At 34.0% G+C, this 17,889-nt stretch overlaps 1 long non-coding RNA gene across 1 annotated transcript in view; it reads right to left on the bottom strand.

Moving 5' to 3' along the window:
• Positions 1-2,110: 2,110 nt before the first annotated feature.
• LOC105483068 (uncharacterized) overlaps positions 2,111-17,889 on the bottom strand; it is a 43,919-nt gene continuing 28,140 nt past the window's right edge. The window contains exon 5 of the long non-coding RNA XR_011616986.1: positions 2,111-3,354. This is a non-coding gene — a long non-coding RNA (uncharacterized lncRNA). The remainder of the gene's footprint in view (positions 3,355-17,889) is intronic.

Here is a 17,889-nt window from a genome sequence, read left to right on the forward strand (position 1 = left end):
TGCATTAATATTTTATGCATAGTTGTTACTGTTATTTCTGTAGTGGCAGAAGGTGACTTCCAGGACACTACTTTCTTCAGTTACATTCTACCTCACCACAACACCTTTCTTAATTTCTATTAGTGGTTCCCTTTTCTCTGTGTCTTCGGTCTCTGAAGTTTTTAGGAATCTTGGAACCTCTGCTCTTTACAATCAATAATCGACTCCAAGTGACTCAGCACTTTAGATATTATCTGTATGCTAACTAACTCAAATTTAAATCTCCAGGCATGCATGCAAATTTTCGGAATGCAAGGCATGTATGCCAAATGGCCTATGTGATACCTTCACTGGAGCTGTTTAGTAGTAAACATCCCAACTTAGCTTCAGATTCCTCATATCCTAAATGTATTGCTCCTATAATCATCTTCATATTGGCAAATGCCACTTCCTTCTGCCAGCTATGCAAGCGAAAAAATAAAATAGAAAAGATTTGGAGTAATTTTTGAGTATTTTGTACAGTCTATTTTGTGTCTACAAGCAAATTCTACTAGTTCTAAATTCAGAATTTTTTTGAAATCTGACCATAACTTATAATTTAATTTGTTACTTCTTTGATCAAAAATCTCATCATCTCTTGCCGCTTTTGCAATAGCCTCCTGACTTCTTACCCCACTTTGACCTTCAGCAACTGAATTATTGTAGTAGCCTCTGAATGACTGTTTTCACTCAGAAAAAGAGATATTTTAGAAAGATTATGTCTTTGCTCTATTCAGATTTCCCAAAAGCAGCCCATCTCTTTTGAATAAAAGCCCAAATCCTTACAAGGACCTTGAAAATCTTACTTGATCTGGCCACAGGCTAACTCTGATTTTATATGTTGCAAGTCTCTTCCTCTCTCAACAAACATACTTGCTTTCACGCTATTTCTTGAATAGGTTACATATGAACCCACTTTGTGATCTTGAATTGTCTGCTCTGTCTGCCTAAAAGGGATAGAAATATTTGTGTGACTTGCTCCATTAATTCCTTTAACTACTGTTTCACCTTAATACAATATCCTCTAATTTTTTCTTATCCTTGATATGTTATATATTATTTTAAAAGGCTACCTGTATTTTATTTTATTTTAAAACTTCGCAGGGTAGGTATCTGCACTTTTCCTCGTTGTAAATCGTGTATTTATGTGTAATTTTTAATCTCCCATTAGTTTCAATGTTTTTCCTTTATTATTACAGTTTTCTATCATTAAGTACCATACATACAGACTTCTACATAATTGATATATTAAGTTATTGGTTTTAGTTAAGCTTTGTACCTCAGTGGAGTAGACCTAAAATTTTTATTTCACAGAAACCTAAGACTCAGAGAAATTCCATCAATTACTAGAAGTCATACAATTAAATATTTGGGAAACAGGGTTCAAACACACATCTTTTGTTCCTTAAGCAAATGGGCTTTTCTTATTAGAACACAGCTCTGTTCTATATTTTTCAATGGTATTAGAGATTTTGTCACCTCTCAATTTAAATACTATTCCATAAACTTGAAATTTTTAATGTCATAGCTATGGATGCAAGCTGATTAATTTCTCTGAACTTTAACAATTAAGTTTAATTAATGAATTGTGGTATATATGAAATTATGTGATATCCACTGCATACATGGAATATTCAGTTGCACTATTTAGTATTTTATATTTCATGACAAGCCTTATAAAATAACAAATACAAGATTTATAACTAATATTTGGAATTAAAGAAAGATCTGACTTTGCCCTTATTAGAATCTCTTTTAGAGCAAGATCCTTGTCTTTATTTGTCTTTGATGCAAGTTATTGCTCTTTATTTAATGCAAATTACATGGACAACAGTATCAAACATATTTTGTATCCTCAGCACCATCCAACACTCAATACGAACAATCTAGTTTTATGATTTTAGTACTTTGAAGTGTTATTTTAATAGAAGTTAGCAACAATTCATAACAACATAATGAATTTACCATGTAGAATAGCTTCAATGGGAGATAAAATGTTTTAATTTAGTGACTGTCAGAGAACATTTAAAAAACGGTAAATTGTTAATTCTAAAATTATTTATATTACCCATTTAGTATAATAAGTGTTCACCCTGGACGTAGCTAAATATTTTTCATTTTAGTAATAATGTTAAATTATGATTTTAAGTTTTTATAATATTCTATCATGTTTGATTTACTCTCAATTCTATGACATAAGGAGGAAGAATAAATATTAGGTTGCAAAAGTAATTGCGAATTTGGACCGTGAATTTTAAATCATTATACCTCGGCTCAAACACATATTTATTATTCAAAATAGGAACCATTACAATCAACACATTTTTGCCAATGAGAAATAAGTTTGTTTATTCCCGTAGTGTAAAATTTTGTGCTTCAGGATTTGATGAACTCTTGGAAAGCATTTTCTGCATCCTGCTGGTTGTGGACTTGTTTTCCCTGCAAAAAGTTGTCAAGATCCTTGAAGAAGTGGTAGTCAGTTGGTAAGAGATCAGGTGAATATGGTGGATGAGGTAAAACTTCATAGCCCAATTTGTTTAACTTTTTAAGCCTCAGTTTTGCAACGTGCGGTCAGGCATTATAGCGGAGAAGAATTGGGCCCTTTCCGTTGACTAATGCCAGCTGCAGGCATTGCAGTTTTCGGTGCATCTCATTGATTTGCTGAGCATACTTCTCAGATGTAATGGTTTTGCTGGGATTCAATAAGTTGTATAGTGGAGCAGACCAGCAGCAGACCACCAAACAGTAACCACGATTGTTTTTGGTGCAAGTTTGGCTTTGGGAAGTGCTTTGAAGCTTCTTCTCAGTCACTGAGCTGATAATCACCAGTTGTTGTATAAAATCCACTTCTTGATACCCATCACAGTCCAATCGAGAAATGGTTTGTTGTTGTTGTGTAGAATAAGAGAAGACAATGCTTTAAAATGACGGATTTTTTTTGGTTTGTGTGTTTTTTTTCTTTTAATTTTCACTCAGCTCATGAGGCACCCACTTATAGAGCTTTTTCACCTTTCCTATTTACTTCAAATGCCAAACGATCATAGAATGGTCGATGTTGAGTTCTTCAGAATGTAGTTGTAAGAGGATCAGCTTCGATGATTGCTCTCATTTGGTTGTTGTCAACTTTTAACGGCCAGCCACCATGCTCCTCATCTTCAAGTCTCCCGTCTCCTTTGAAAACTTCTTTAATGACCACTGCACTGTATGTTTGTTAGCAGTTCCTGGGCCAAATGTGTTGTTGATCTTATGAGTTGTCTCCACTGCTTTATGACCTATTTTGAACTTGAATAGGAAAATCACCCAAATTTGCTTTCTGTCTAATATCATTTTCATAATCTAAAATAAATATAAAATAAACAGCAGGTAATAAGTCATTAGCAAAAAAAAATAAAGCAAGAAATGCACATTGAAATGATGTATAATATAACCACATTGATTTAAGAATGTATTTCAATATCAAATGGCAAATTTCAGTATTATGAAAACCACAATTATGTTTTCACCAACTTAATATTCACCTATTTTTATGGATTAATAAACTATACCCCAAAATGTACCCAAAGGCAAATAATTAGTCCATGAATAATTTAAATTAGAATTAGAACCAAGTTATTTGGACCTGTAGCCTGCTGAATTTGAATATTATACTATATAGTACATCACTGAATACCTAAAGGGCCTTTTTCAGCAACAAAATTCTGCTTGCATTTTTACATATTTTCCATGTTAAATAATTATACAAAGAATTTCCAACTTATATTTAAAATAAAATATTTTAAACTTTTTCATGTTAAGATAATATATAATGGCATTTGAATTGATAAAGTAATTAACTAGCACCAGTACCAAGAAGTGGCTAGCATAACTCACATTTAAATATTATATGGCTTTTTTTTGAGAACTTTAAAGGTATTATTAACTAAAATATTTATTTATGGCTTTATACAACTATTCTTTTGGACCTAGACACTGCTTCTTCAAATAGAGTAATAAGAGATAAATGATAGAGAGCAAAAAGTAATCATAATTTCCTCTTTTAAGACATGATTAAAAGGGCAATTTAGAATGTAATAATTAATGTCAGTGATAATTGCTTTACTGTATACATGCTGAGACATTTTGTGTCATTTAACAAGTTTGAATTTGCAAATCAAACTTTCAAAAGCTGGTTAATTCCTCCTAGGCAGTATGCCTACAATTTATATAGGAGCCAATTAGTGCATTATTTTGGATGCAATGGGTAGCCATAAATGAATTCCTTCAACTTATACTGGAAGTACTCTTTAAGAAGACTCTTTACAACCTTTAGTAAGCATTGCTTTTACTATAGGGTTATAATTTTGATTAAACCAATACTATAACAAGCAACTATCAAGTTAAAGTTACAAAAGGTAGATATTATATTAAGTAATCATTAAAACACTGATATACACGTACTTACACATACATACTGCAAAAGATAGTTATATTTATTTATTGAAATATATTATTTTGAATAGTTAATAACTAATATAACGAGGAAGAAAATGTACATTACTTACATGTCAAAACTAAACCAAAATATTTTATTAGACTGATTAATACAATGATTGAGATTATCAAAGAGTCTATGGAAGTAAGAACATAATATTGATAAGAAACCTAAATTTTGGATTCAGGAAATACTTCCAAAAAAGTGATATTTATGTTGATGGATAAACAATAAGTACATAGTAACTAGGGAGAGGTGACATATAAACGAGGGAAAATTCCTATATATCCAAAGGCAAAAGAAAATATTGTCTTCTCCAGGAACTTCATGTCTATCTATGTCATAAATCACTAGAGGATAAATGGAGAGAAATCAGGAAATAGATTATGAAGGCCCTGGTGAAACATGAGGAGGTTGGACTTTATGCTGAAGGTAATAGGAATGATTGAAAGGATTTGATAGTAACTATTGTCAGATTTGTCTCTTAGTATGACAATGCTGACTGCAGTGCGGAAAATGAATTGAGTGAAGTCACTTCAAAATAAAGAGGAAGTATTTATGAATTTATTGCTATCATCCAAAAATGTAATGAATCATAATGAGGAAGTAAAAGTGTAAGTGGGGAAAAGTAGATCGATTTCAAAGATAAGAAAAAAGTTACCACAAATTACATGATGTGGGGGTAAAGTAAAACGTATTAGTTTCCTATTGAAGCCATAATAAATCACTAGCAATTCAGTAGCTTAAAACCACAGCTGGGCTCGGTGGCTCACGCCTGTAATCCTAGCACTTTGGGAGGCCGAGGCAGGCGGATCACGAGGTCAGGAGATCGAGACCATCCTGGCTAACATGGTGAAACCCCATCTCTACTGAAAACACAAAAATTGGCCAGGCGTGGTGGCACGCACCTGTAGACCCAGCTACTTGGGAGGCTGAGGCAGGAGAAACATTTGAACCCGGGAGATGGAACTTGCAGTGAACCAAAATTGGGCCACTGCACCCCAGTCTGGGTGACAGAGTGAGACTCCATCAAAAAAAAAAAAAAAAAAAAACCCACAAAACTGCTGTTTCATAGTTCAGTAGATTAGAACTTTGTCACAGGTCTCACCAAGCTAAAATCAAGTTGTCAGCAGGGTTGAATAGTTTTCTCTAAGGCCTATGGGATAATCTGTTTCCTTCCCTTTTCCAACTTGAGGAATAGTCTTCACTCTTTGCTTCCTGACACCTTCCTCCACCTTCAAAGCCATTAATGCTGCATCTTTCAAGTCATGCTTTTATAGTCACATTGTCCTCTCTTACAACAGTTGGGAAACAGTAGAGGATTTTAAGGACTGAGTTAGATTGGGTCCACTTAGCTAGTGCAAAGTAATCTCCTCCTCTTAGGATTACTGATTTAATTATGTCTTTGCAGTTCCCATTGCCATAGAAAGCAACAATTTCACAGGTTCTGGATATTAAGTTAAGATATGGATATCCTTGATGGCCATTATTCTGTGTACCACAGAAAGAAAAAGGTCAAAGGTGAGACACTTATTTCTGAACTGGAAAATCTGAGACAAGGAAAGTAAAAATTATGTTCCCTGAGATAGATAAGAAGAGAATTAGAAATGGTAGGACGTTATGACTAACATAACATGGAGAGAGAACAAAAAGAAGAGGAAGATTATGGCAGAGGAGTGGGTTGGTGATTGAGTAACTAGAAAAGAAAATATATAATTAGGACCAGATTTGGACAAAAAGATATTGAAATATTACTTTTGTAGTGGTCTCCCTCAGAGCCATACATCTGTGAATCATTAACTTTTGTTAGAAAGTGTGAAAGTTTTGGATTTCCATAAAACAACTTTAAAACAATTATTGAGGTAAAATTCATATACCACAAAATTAACCATTTTAAAGTGGATACATTCACAATATGTTGTAACCATTACCTTTAACTATATCCAAAACATTATTTTCATCATCCCAAAATGAAACCCCAAATCTATTAAGCAATCACTCCCCATTTCCCTTACTCCCTGCCCCTGACATGCACTAATTTGCTTTCTCTATGTTTCATAATAGTTTTAACCCTTGGGGTATAGTTATCTTTCCTTTTTTCTTGCAAAAATTGAGTGGAGAAAGATCTACATGAATAATGGTGAACATGTCACAGAGTTATTGGGAAACGTGCTGGATCTTCATAGGATATTTTCATTAAAAAGAGTAGATAGATTTATCCTTGTGTGCATATTATGTATATATGTAATTATATATGTATGTGTATAATAATCTGGTTATGTTTTTGAGGATTCTAATATTATTTAGATTTCTATAACACAGAGAAATAGTCAACTGTCCTGAGTGATCTAGAAGCTCAGTCAGCACATTATTAGATATGGCAAACAGTTTGATTTATGAGTAAAGAGAATACAGCTTATGTTAAAAGAGAAGTGATTTGCCACTTATCTCAACAATGTATTTACGGTTTACATTATTTAAGATGTGTAAATTCTTTCCCTTTTATTTAACATTTAAAAAATTCTTAAATCTTGGAGGTTTTACAAAGAAAATTTTCAAGCTTCTTTATTAATTTGCTTTTACTATTCAGATTTATAAAATAATTAGGATTGAAGATTATGAGTGGTGTAGGGAAGACATAAAACTCTCTAAATAGTAGATCGAAATAATAATCTTTAAAAGTGAGGCCAAAGTTTAGCTCTAGCACCTCAGTATGCACATTATACAAAATGTTTCTCTTTTCCTCTGGACCCTAGCTCCCTAATATTTTCATCTTACTTTCTTACTTGTCTGTATCAAATTTTGCTATCATAAGTTATCTCAGATTTATTACTAGCAATGTCTGAAGAGGTAACATGAGTTCAAAATAAAATTAATTATAATTTAACATGGATTAACATCTTAATCTAAATGGATACATTTCTTATTTATTTATTTATTTTATTTATTTATTTTACACAGGCTGGAGTGCAGTTGTTTGATCTTGGCTCACTGCAACCTCTGCCTTCCAGGTTCAAGCAATTTTCCTGCCTCAGCCTCCCAAGTAGCTGGGATTACAGGCACGAGCAACCACATTTGGCTGTTTCTTTCTTTTTTTTTTTTTTGTATTTTTAGTACAGACAGGGTTTCACCATGTTGGCCAGGCTGGTTTGGAACTCCTGAGCTCAAGTCATCTGCCAGCCTCGGCCTCCTAAGATGCTGAGATTACAGACGTGAGTCACGGAGGCTGCCCTAAATGTATAAAGTTTTAATAGTGAAATTGCTCAGAGCAAATAGCAGACATATTGAAGGTCCCAGGAAAAAGTACTGAGGCATATGCTGCTCTATGTATAATAGGTCTTTGTCAGACACAGGTTAAATATGACAATGGGCTATCTCAGCAGTTAGTGAGTATACATGAATAAAACAAGAAATGCCATAATCTGATTGTTGTTTAACCTTGCTTAACAGTGGGGTAAAATAAACTATGTCTTATAATTCAGTGATCATTTACTGAATAACATCCTAATGCATGTAAGAAAATACGTTGGGGGAAAATATATAAGATATAGAATACATGCTAAAACTTAAAATTCCTGAGGGAAACTATCTTGATAAAGTACTATATTCAAGAAAGTATTTACAAGATACTGGAAATGTGGTATAAGAATGTTATTGGAATTCATAAGAGAGAGAAAAAAAATTCAATGGGTTACTGAGGGAACCTGAATAGAGGTGGTAAGAAGTTGGAAATGGAAGAGAGTCTGACTTCTAAACAATGATGACCCTAATCAAAATAGTGCAATATAACCAAAAACCAAGTAATTATTTATAAATGATATTTCAATTTCTAGATGAGACTTGCATTTGTGCTTATTATCAATGAAACACATTAATGACCTTTGAGAGATTCACTGGAATCCAGGATCTGTGTGTAATTTATTGAATGATGCAGCATTATGAATAATAATGTAATGTGAATTAAATAAATAAATAGCATTAGCAAACTGTGGAGGGCAGATCTATATTGTTGTCATATAAACACATTTTTTAAAACCCATGTAGTTGTAATAGCAGTGTTGCCACCTTTTCCTCCTCCTGAGACAAGTGAAATTAGCTAGTCGCAACATATTTAAAAATAAAGAACGAGAAGAGATATTTTTCTCGACACTACAAGAATCTTCACATGCACTGATTAGACAGTAAGCAAATACATAACAATCTCTTCTCTATCCATTATTCTAAATTTTCATCATTAAATTACTATAGCCCACACAGTCTCAGGAATTTTGTAATTTTTTAAAATCAACATCTTTATATTTTAGGGGATTCTGCAAATACTTTTGGTAAAGTGTGAGCATTTTCACAAATTTAACATTAACAAAAAATAATAATATTAAAAAATAATACTTGAAATTTACTCAGTGCATACAATGGAGCAGATAATCTTCTAAGCATTTTACCTAGAATGTTCCAGTTTAATGTTTAGGGCAACACTGTAAACTGAGTGTTTCTATTATCATTATTCTCTTTTGGACGTTAAGGCACTGAGATTTCTAGAATTCAATACATACGTGTTCTGTATTTCAGGTGCCAAAATATTTTTGTTCCACATACAGATTGGCAGATGTGTGCCTTCTCAGCAACTCTGCAACATTCTTTCTCATCCGACTCAAAACCTGCTCTCCTTGGATTTACGGCCTCTTTCAGTCTCTCTTGACCAATACATCTTCCCAGAATCACCCATATCTTGTAAAAATAAATGACTCTTTTAGCTTCTGATCTTTGTTCTTGTAAGGCGTTCAAGCCCATGTGAAGAAGAAAACGTATTTTTAAAACTCACACCCTTTGTTTCTGGGCCAGTCACCTATTCACCAGCCTTTCCGTTTCCTCTCTTCCAAAATAAAGCACAGAAAAAATTCCCCATACATCTCGGTAATGAAGATGGTGGGGTGCCATTCACTGCAAATACAGCTCTGACCCAGGCTGGCAGATAGTATGTTATCTGTGTGAAATCTACAACTCTATCACATTTAGACATCTTTTGGCAGATATTAAGCATTTTGGTTTTTACATAGAATGAAATCATTGTTAGATAAAATATGTCTCTAAATATTCAGTTTTGCACAGATAGATGTTTTAGTCTTAATTTGCTTTCTAGTATATTGTACATTGGTTTGCAGCTTCAGAGAGCAAATACCTGTCACTTAAGTAAAAGCAAGTATACAAATATACTTCCAGTTAATCATTTTATAAGTAGAAAATATTCAAAAGAGAATCTAAGGCCAGGCACAGTGGCTCATGCCTGTGATCCCAGCACTTTGGGAGGTTGAGGCTGGTGGAACACTTGAGGTCAGGAATTCAAGAGCAGCCTGGGCAACATGGTGAAACTCCTACTCCACAAAAATACAAAAATTAGTCAGGTGTGGTGGTACATGCCTGTAATCCCAGCTACTCGGGAGACTGAGGCAGGAGAACTGCTTGAACCTGTGAGGCGGAGGTTGCAGTGAGCTGACATTGTACCACTGTACTCCGGCCTGGGCGAAACTCGTCTCAAAAAAAAAAAAAAAAAAAGGAATCATACTGAATAAAGCTGACACCTCTTTATGAACTTCTTTAAATAGAATACATCAAGTTATCTATAAAGGGATAAAGGGAACTATGGGGAGAACATTAACTGATATGACAACAAATAAATAGTTCAAAAGCATTTCACAGGTAAAATTTATTATATTAATACTCATTATTAATAGACACTTTAATATTGTTTACTACAGGTACAGTTCCCTAGCATTCAATGTATGGTTCAACAGAATTCCAAAACAACTATTTTGTTATCTTTGGATTGTAATTTGTCACTACAAATGGGAAAATAGAGAAATACGTTAAGTACTGTCCTATAGTTTTAAAAAATCTGTTCAGAGTGCTGGATCCTGTCGTTTAGTTCTGGGAGGGAATGTCTATGTCTTTCTCCCACCCTCCAGGTTCATCAACCATATTTATCCAGCAGTGGCAATGACCAAGAATAAGAAGCTCCAGTATCAATGCAGCTCACGGGAGTCATTTTAGCAGACAAGCTTAGAAATTGATGTGTTAGCCCGGCACAGTGGCTCATGCCTGTAATCCCAGCACTTTGGGAGGCCGAGGCAGGTGGATCACTTGAGGTCAGGAGTTCAAGACCAGCTTGGCCAATATGGTGAAACTCCATCTCTACTAAAAATACAAATATTAGCTAAGCATGGTGGCAGACGCCTGTAATCCCAGCTACTTGGGAGGCTGAGGCATCAGTCGCTTAAACCCAGGAGGCAGAAGTTGCAGTGCGCCGAGATGGCGCCACTGCACTCCAGCCTGGGCAACAGAATGAGACTCTGTCTCAATAAATAAATAAATAAATAAATAAATAAATAAATAAATAAATAAAAGAAATTGATGCTTCACACATTGCTTTGAGGAGAGCCCTTGCTTAGGGAAAAGGCTCAGATCAGACTACATACAAAAAAAGTGGTGAGCTTGTTATCTATATATAAGATTATTATCACTACAACTGACTGCCAGATCCTATGCTCTATTCTCTCCCTTCAAAAGAAAGAAAAACGTAAACATCTACCTATAGCAGGGATACATCTCAAAAGTGTTCTGTTCATCACATCTTAAATAAAAGTAGGAGATTAGGCTTAGGCTGAATTCAGACAAACACTTCTTCTAGCTTCCGCATCCTGGGAATTCATTTGTTATCAGAGTTTCCTTATATAAAACAAGTTATTCCATGTGCATAGTGATGTTTCTTTTATATCGCCATCTAGGCAGCCACTCATTTTATTTACTTATCATGCTTTTTATTGTTACACAGTTTATTCTGGTGCTGGGCTTCCAATTATTGAGAGGATGTTTGCTTATATTAATCTTGTATTTTTTTTTTCTGTTCATGCCCCACCCCTTGGGGCCAGCTAAAAATACTCAACCTATAGTACTTTCCTCAAATCCTCTATCGTTTCTGCTTTATCTTCTAAAACATAGCTGTTATTATCCCTGTGCTCTGTGTTTTGTTTCTACGTTAAAATTGGATTGGTGAGAGCATGCCTGAGGCAGCGAAAGACAATTATTTCTCTGATGTTCTGCTCTTGGTGATTTTTTTTGGAAATTCCTTTTAAATGTATGAACTCCTAGCATTTTAAGTGTTAGAAAAGCCATCATGAAATCGTCGCCGATGTGATTTTAATATAAGCGTTACTAAATGTCTTTGTGAGAAATGCTGACAAAGTCATCATTATAGGCCAGAATTTGTAACTAAGGTATGTTTGTAATGTTACAACCACATGAGGCAGGTATTAGCCAAGAGATCTGATATGCCTGCAAGAATAAAACAGCCATAACATTTACTTCTTTATGCACAAGTGAATTGACTGTCTGCCTCACTGTTACCTCCCCGCCCAAGCCCCACTTATTTGGGAGTATCTTGGCTATCAAGTTCAGCAGCCTGTGTCTGTGTATTGTTGGAGAAAAGATGGTTGTTCTTTATAAAGTACAAAATAAATATAAAATCAGACTCCATGGAATATCCTTTTCAGATTTGACAACAACAGTAAATGCACTGGACACAGACTCAACATAGTCTGAGTTCAAATCTCAGTTTACTGAGAGTTTAGGCAATATTCTTAATGTCTCAAAAGGAGAAATGTTTCCATTTTGAAAAAAAATAGCTATCTAAGCAAGGATTTTAGAATAATCAAACAAGATAATACATAAAAATATATACCATAGTACCCAGCATACATTCAGTTAACAAACAAGCACATGAAATTTATGTATGTTAAGTATTATTATATGTGTTTTACATAAATTATGATATAAGTTTCATTTTACAGATAAGAAGATCAGGGGAAATAGAGCTTAGGGGTCTCACAGCTGATGAATGGGTATATCATGACTCAAACCCAGGAAGAAGAGCTCCAGAATCCATGCTTTCAATAATGTCTAATCTCTGTCTAGCCTTTACATTTTTTTTTTTGCATTTTTGTCTTTTGAATTTCATTCCTGCTCTTGACAGGAATCAAAGGTTTCCAAACTTTCCATAGTCTTCCTAAAAAATTCAGTGTAAACCATGAACATTTGCTATTACTACTCCAAATTCTTATAAAATAAATCATAACCCTCAATGGAATTCCGGAATGCTGATTTCCTTACTCTTCCCTAGGACAGTCTAAATGGTTTAATATTTCTCCAGATGCCACTAAGATATTTTCTTTGGCACTGAAAATGGCTTCAATTTGACATCAGGTACCTGTGAAACACTTGTGCTATTTCAGAGCAACCACAAAGCACCTTGGAAGAACAGATTAGGTCAAATCCCATTATCCTTTCTTTCAATGGATTTTGGTGGTTCACAGAGCTTACAAGGGTAGGAAGTCTAACGGGTTTTATTTGTACCTCTGAGTACATTCCACTCCTCTGTGAGCATCTAATTAGACAATTTTTGTTTCTGTTTCATTTTTCTCTCCACAAAAAGGAAAATAAAGTGCAAGGAGAAGAATGGAAAAGAAGACGGTTGGTTAATAAGAATTTAGTGACAGGAGGGAGGGAGGTGGGGATATGTAGGTCTTGTAGCTTATTTTTTATTTTATACAAACTGGTATTTGTGTAAATATTAGGAGAGTATTAGGCTTACCTTCTTTTTGATTAACACTTAAAGCAAATGCCTAGGAATTATAAGTCATCATCTCATAGTTTCATTTATTATTGGAATATTATAATCTCCAAAATATCGTCACTTGTTATTTACCTAGTATCACTAATATAGGCAAAAAGCAGGCTACCCATTCTTTCACATATGCTATGATGACTCTCTGGATTTATTCAATCTGTTAAATTGGAATATTTTTAAGATACTTTAGTCTTTCAATTATTTCCTCCAAACCTACTCCCATCCTCTTAAAAAATTGCAAGTTGTCTTTCAGCCATCAACATATAGCATGAGATTATGTGATAATAAATCCTCTAAAACTTGTCACTGTTTTTATTTGTGAGGCGGTATTAGAGAATCTTGTTTTATTTAACAGATTTGTGTTTCACCATAGCTATGTTTGCATTTAATTTAGTGAAAAAAAAATGTAACTATTTTTAAGTGATTGCCACAATAAAACTTAAAGCCAAACCCTTTATGAAGAGTATAAGACATTATCATCATGATCACAGTTAGTGTTTATTATACTTCATGAGCAGGTTTACATGCTTTGGGGCATTTTATAATTTGATTTTTATACAATCTCCATTAAGCAAGTACCAATATACCAATTTATATTTGAGAGTATTGAATCCTAGAGAGTTAAAGCAATCTTTCCAAAGTCAGGTAAGTTTGCAAAAAGGAATTCAAACCTGTTTTAGTTTAAATTTGTGCTCTTATCCACAATTTTATATCATCCTACCTTGAATAGATTGTTTTTCCTAGTAAACTCACTCTTACTTTTTTCATTTATTTCATTATCACCTAATTCAAATGTTTTATCTTGCTGAATTATACTTATTTCACTCTCCATATATGCATAAGCCCATATGCTTAGATATCTACATGACACTAAATCTATATGAACAAAGGCAGAATATGCAAATAATTAATAGGGAATGGTTAACTGTGGCTAATAGAAGAAGATGATAGTTATAAAGGAGCAACAAATAAATAAGAATAAAAATAGTGAGAAACAAACACACAATCTCAAAATATTCCTTGATATCCAGAACTGAAATGCAATATAAATTGCAGAAACATATTTTTAAACAATGTTATTCAACTTTTTTAAACCAGTGTCAAATTGATCAGATACTGAAATCCAGCAAGGTATTTTGTACAGTCATTCAATTAAATCATAGTTTTTGTCCAGTCATAATACCTTTATTTATATAATTGCATAAATGCTTTTTCTAATTTCCTTCCCATTTTTGAGGAATGAATTAATTCTAAATCCTTGTTATTGAGAGAGCAGATTATATTTCACTTCCATTTAAACTGTTGGCCTTAAAATATGTTTCTTTGGTGAAGTTTTGTGAATTCTTTTTTTTCCTAGTAATGTTGAGAACAAAGCCTTAATCCATATTAAAAATACACATTTTTATAGAATTTAATAACCTGCTCATAAAATTACATAGACAGGTTTTGGAAGAGTGCTCATAATTCTGTATCATTTTTTCCTGAACATATTTTATTTATGGGCAATATAAGATGTGAGATATTTGCACAAAATTCATAGTTAGAGGTGGCAAATTTAATCTAATTAGAAATGAGTGATATTAACATTTGTGACTAAGATTTTGCTTATGGATGAAAAAAAAATGACTAAAGACAAATGAAGCAGAGGTGGTGAGGGAATGAGATACCTGAATTTATAAATGGATGGTGAGTGGCTTGCCTTTCTGAAGTACATTATTTAGTTAACTTGTAAGACAGCATCTGTTTTCTTGGTAACCTTTTAAAGCATCTAATCAGAACATCTCACGAATGTAGGGAGGATGCTGAGTGAACACGTTTTTGGCTTCTCCATTCATGTCCTGATGTGAGCTTTGTTCAACTGAAATAAAAAAAAAAAAGGGCAGAATATATGTACAGCAAAATGTGGAAAGGAGAATGATGTGACTATTTGAAGCTTATTTGAATGCAATTTATGTCCTTTCATTAATATTGAATGTATTCAATAATATTGTATGGGAAGCAAAATTGCCTATGCAAAATTAGAGAAATCTAAACATATTAATGGAATATTGAGTGCTTATATGGCTAGACTTTGCTTTTTGTCTCTTCTGTGTATTATTTTATTAATCTCCCAAGTACTCTATGGTGTAAGCAGTAAAATGATGCCACCTTTTCAAAACACTGGCACTATCCTCACAGAGTAGGTATCCAAACTTGGGCAGAGTCACTCTTCACTATTAGGCAATACATTATTTTTGTTTTGAATAATGATGATCTCTTTGAAATCTGCTGTTATTTTCAACCTTTCCTTAAAATTATTATTAAAGGTTTACATTTCCAAAATATGCTGAAATCAATTTAATATTTGGTAAATAGGTGTTTTACTAAAGAGTGAAAACCCACAAGGTTATCTGGCATATAAAACGGATCTCATATTTGGTAGTAATAAGAAAAAGAGTGAATTCGTATACAGAGAGAGAGAAAGAGAGAACATTTTATGCTTTCTACGTATATAATATATAACACATATAACACAACATATATAGTATATGTTTGTTTTGTTTTTTCTCACGTAGATCTGTTAAGGGGATATGCAAAAGGGTGTTTCTTGCACTGATGTTTGTGATGGGGATTTAGAGTGTGGTAGGAATCTGGGTAGGGTATCCATCATTGGGAATGACACCAGGCAAAATGTAGTGTATGGACATCAGAGTATACAACCACGCTAAAAAGAATTCCTGAGACAAAACATTAGCTATGTAGATTAAACTTTAAAAACACACGTCTGTGTGAAATAAAAAGAAACACTGAAATATATGGAAGATTACCATTATTGCGTTTTGACAATATCACAAATGCAGTCTATGTGCCTAGTGGTCACTAGGATGGGAGATAAATAGGAGAGTTATATTGGAATAAAACCAAATTAATAGTCAAGGGAGGGTCAAAGTCAGTGCGTATGATGATATCATGTCATGAACTGAGGATATGATTAACGTAGCTCTTTACATTGTCCTCTAACTGGACTTGGCAGATTAGCTGGAAAGGAGGGACTATTTAGTTAATCTCATTCAATGACCTCCCTTACACACACACATGTTCTAACAAGTGATAACAGCCTATTAAGTCTGAACAAGTCTGCATTTGTCATAACTAATTGACCTAATGAAAATACATTTTCTCTCTTTAAAGTTTGTAAGAGAAGATTATAAATTACATAAATTTGAATTGTTGTGCTATATATTAGTTGAAACTCCAAATTTGTTTTACTTCACTTAGCAGATGGTGTCTTTGTATGGGACTACCTGTTAGGCTGAACACAAGTGAGTTTCTGAGCCAAGATACATAAATACTTTATCTCTTTAGGGGATCCATCTTTTCCTTCTCTGTTTATACTGTTTGTTAATGATCTGCCTACTAGCTGATTTGGCATGAACATATTTCTTCATGCAGGCAACCATATTGTTTCGTAACAGATTGTCTGAAATTTTCAAGATACATTTCAACAGGACATTTTTGGATCTTTGAAATTTTCCTTTGTGTTCTAAATAGAAGTTACTTTAATTACACTATTTTAAAAATGAATTTCAAACAGGGCTTTCCTCTATCTAGTCTACACTTTCCGCAATCATTCCATTAAGTAAATAATAATTGTTGGTTAAAATCATTTATCTTCTTACTTTTGGTGCATGACATCATTCTAGATAATCATAATAATCACACATTTTCAAGCGTAAACGAGTATCACTTAAATATAAAACATACATTGCCACATCTTCTAATTCAATTGTGCTTGTTACTGTAACTATAGAGATCAGTTATTCCGGGTCAATATAAAATAAGCATCAGTTTCCAAAAGTTTTAAAGTTGTCTCATTTTTGAAGACAAACTCAAGTGTAAGGAAAAAAAAAAACAAATTGTATTTACAGTAGCTAAACCTGATTCACATCCATTTTTTAAAATCTACCTTGAATTCTACTTCTAATCACTGTGCTTTATTATGATTGAGATTGATAATAAGTCTAGACTGGCCTATCCTACTGTGGCTGATCTAGTATCCAAGTTGCAAGACAAAGTCCTGTTTGCTTTTTCCTCTTCTTTCCTCAAGTGGAAGGAAGGGGTCTTTTTTGGAGCTGCAAGCTGCACTGCCTAGATTTGAGGGAAGGGTGGCACAAGCACTCCACTGGCTGCTTCAGCTGTTATGTCACTAGGTTGCATGCTCCCCAAGTCCAGTGGCTCTGAGCCCAGCACAGCATTAGCGCTTGTGCAGGAACTGCACAGTCTAGTCCTTTTGGCCTAGACTGTCTTTCAAGTTTATTTAGAACCCCAGAACACTTTAGCCCCAAGTGGCAAAGCTTATCAGAACTTAGATTCCAATCACTGGGATGGATGACTCCCCTCTGGCTAGGGCTGGTCTAAATGTTCCCTCCACAGGCGTCAGCTGAGTTCTGCATGGTTTTCCACTGTGTCAGGGCAGCACTAAATTGCAATGCAAAGTCCCACAGTCACTATGCTCTCCCTCCCCTAAGCACACAGATTCTCGGTGCCACACAGCTGCTGCTGGCATATGGGGGAGGGTTGGCATTGGCAATTCAAGGCTGTCTATACTACCCTCTTCAGTGCCACGTTCAGTGATATGAAGCTAAAACCAGGTACTGTGATCATTCACCTGATTTTTTATTCTTATGAAGATGCTTTTTTGTGTCAATAATTGTTCAGGTTGGTGTTCCTGTGGGATAGA

Source organism: Macaca nemestrina, chromosome 19, assembly GCF_043159975.1.
Source record: "Macaca nemestrina isolate mMacNem1 chromosome 19, mMacNem.hap1, whole genome shotgun sequence".
NCBI classification, from domain to species: domain Eukaryota; kingdom Metazoa; phylum Chordata; class Mammalia; order Primates; family Cercopithecidae; genus Macaca; species Macaca nemestrina.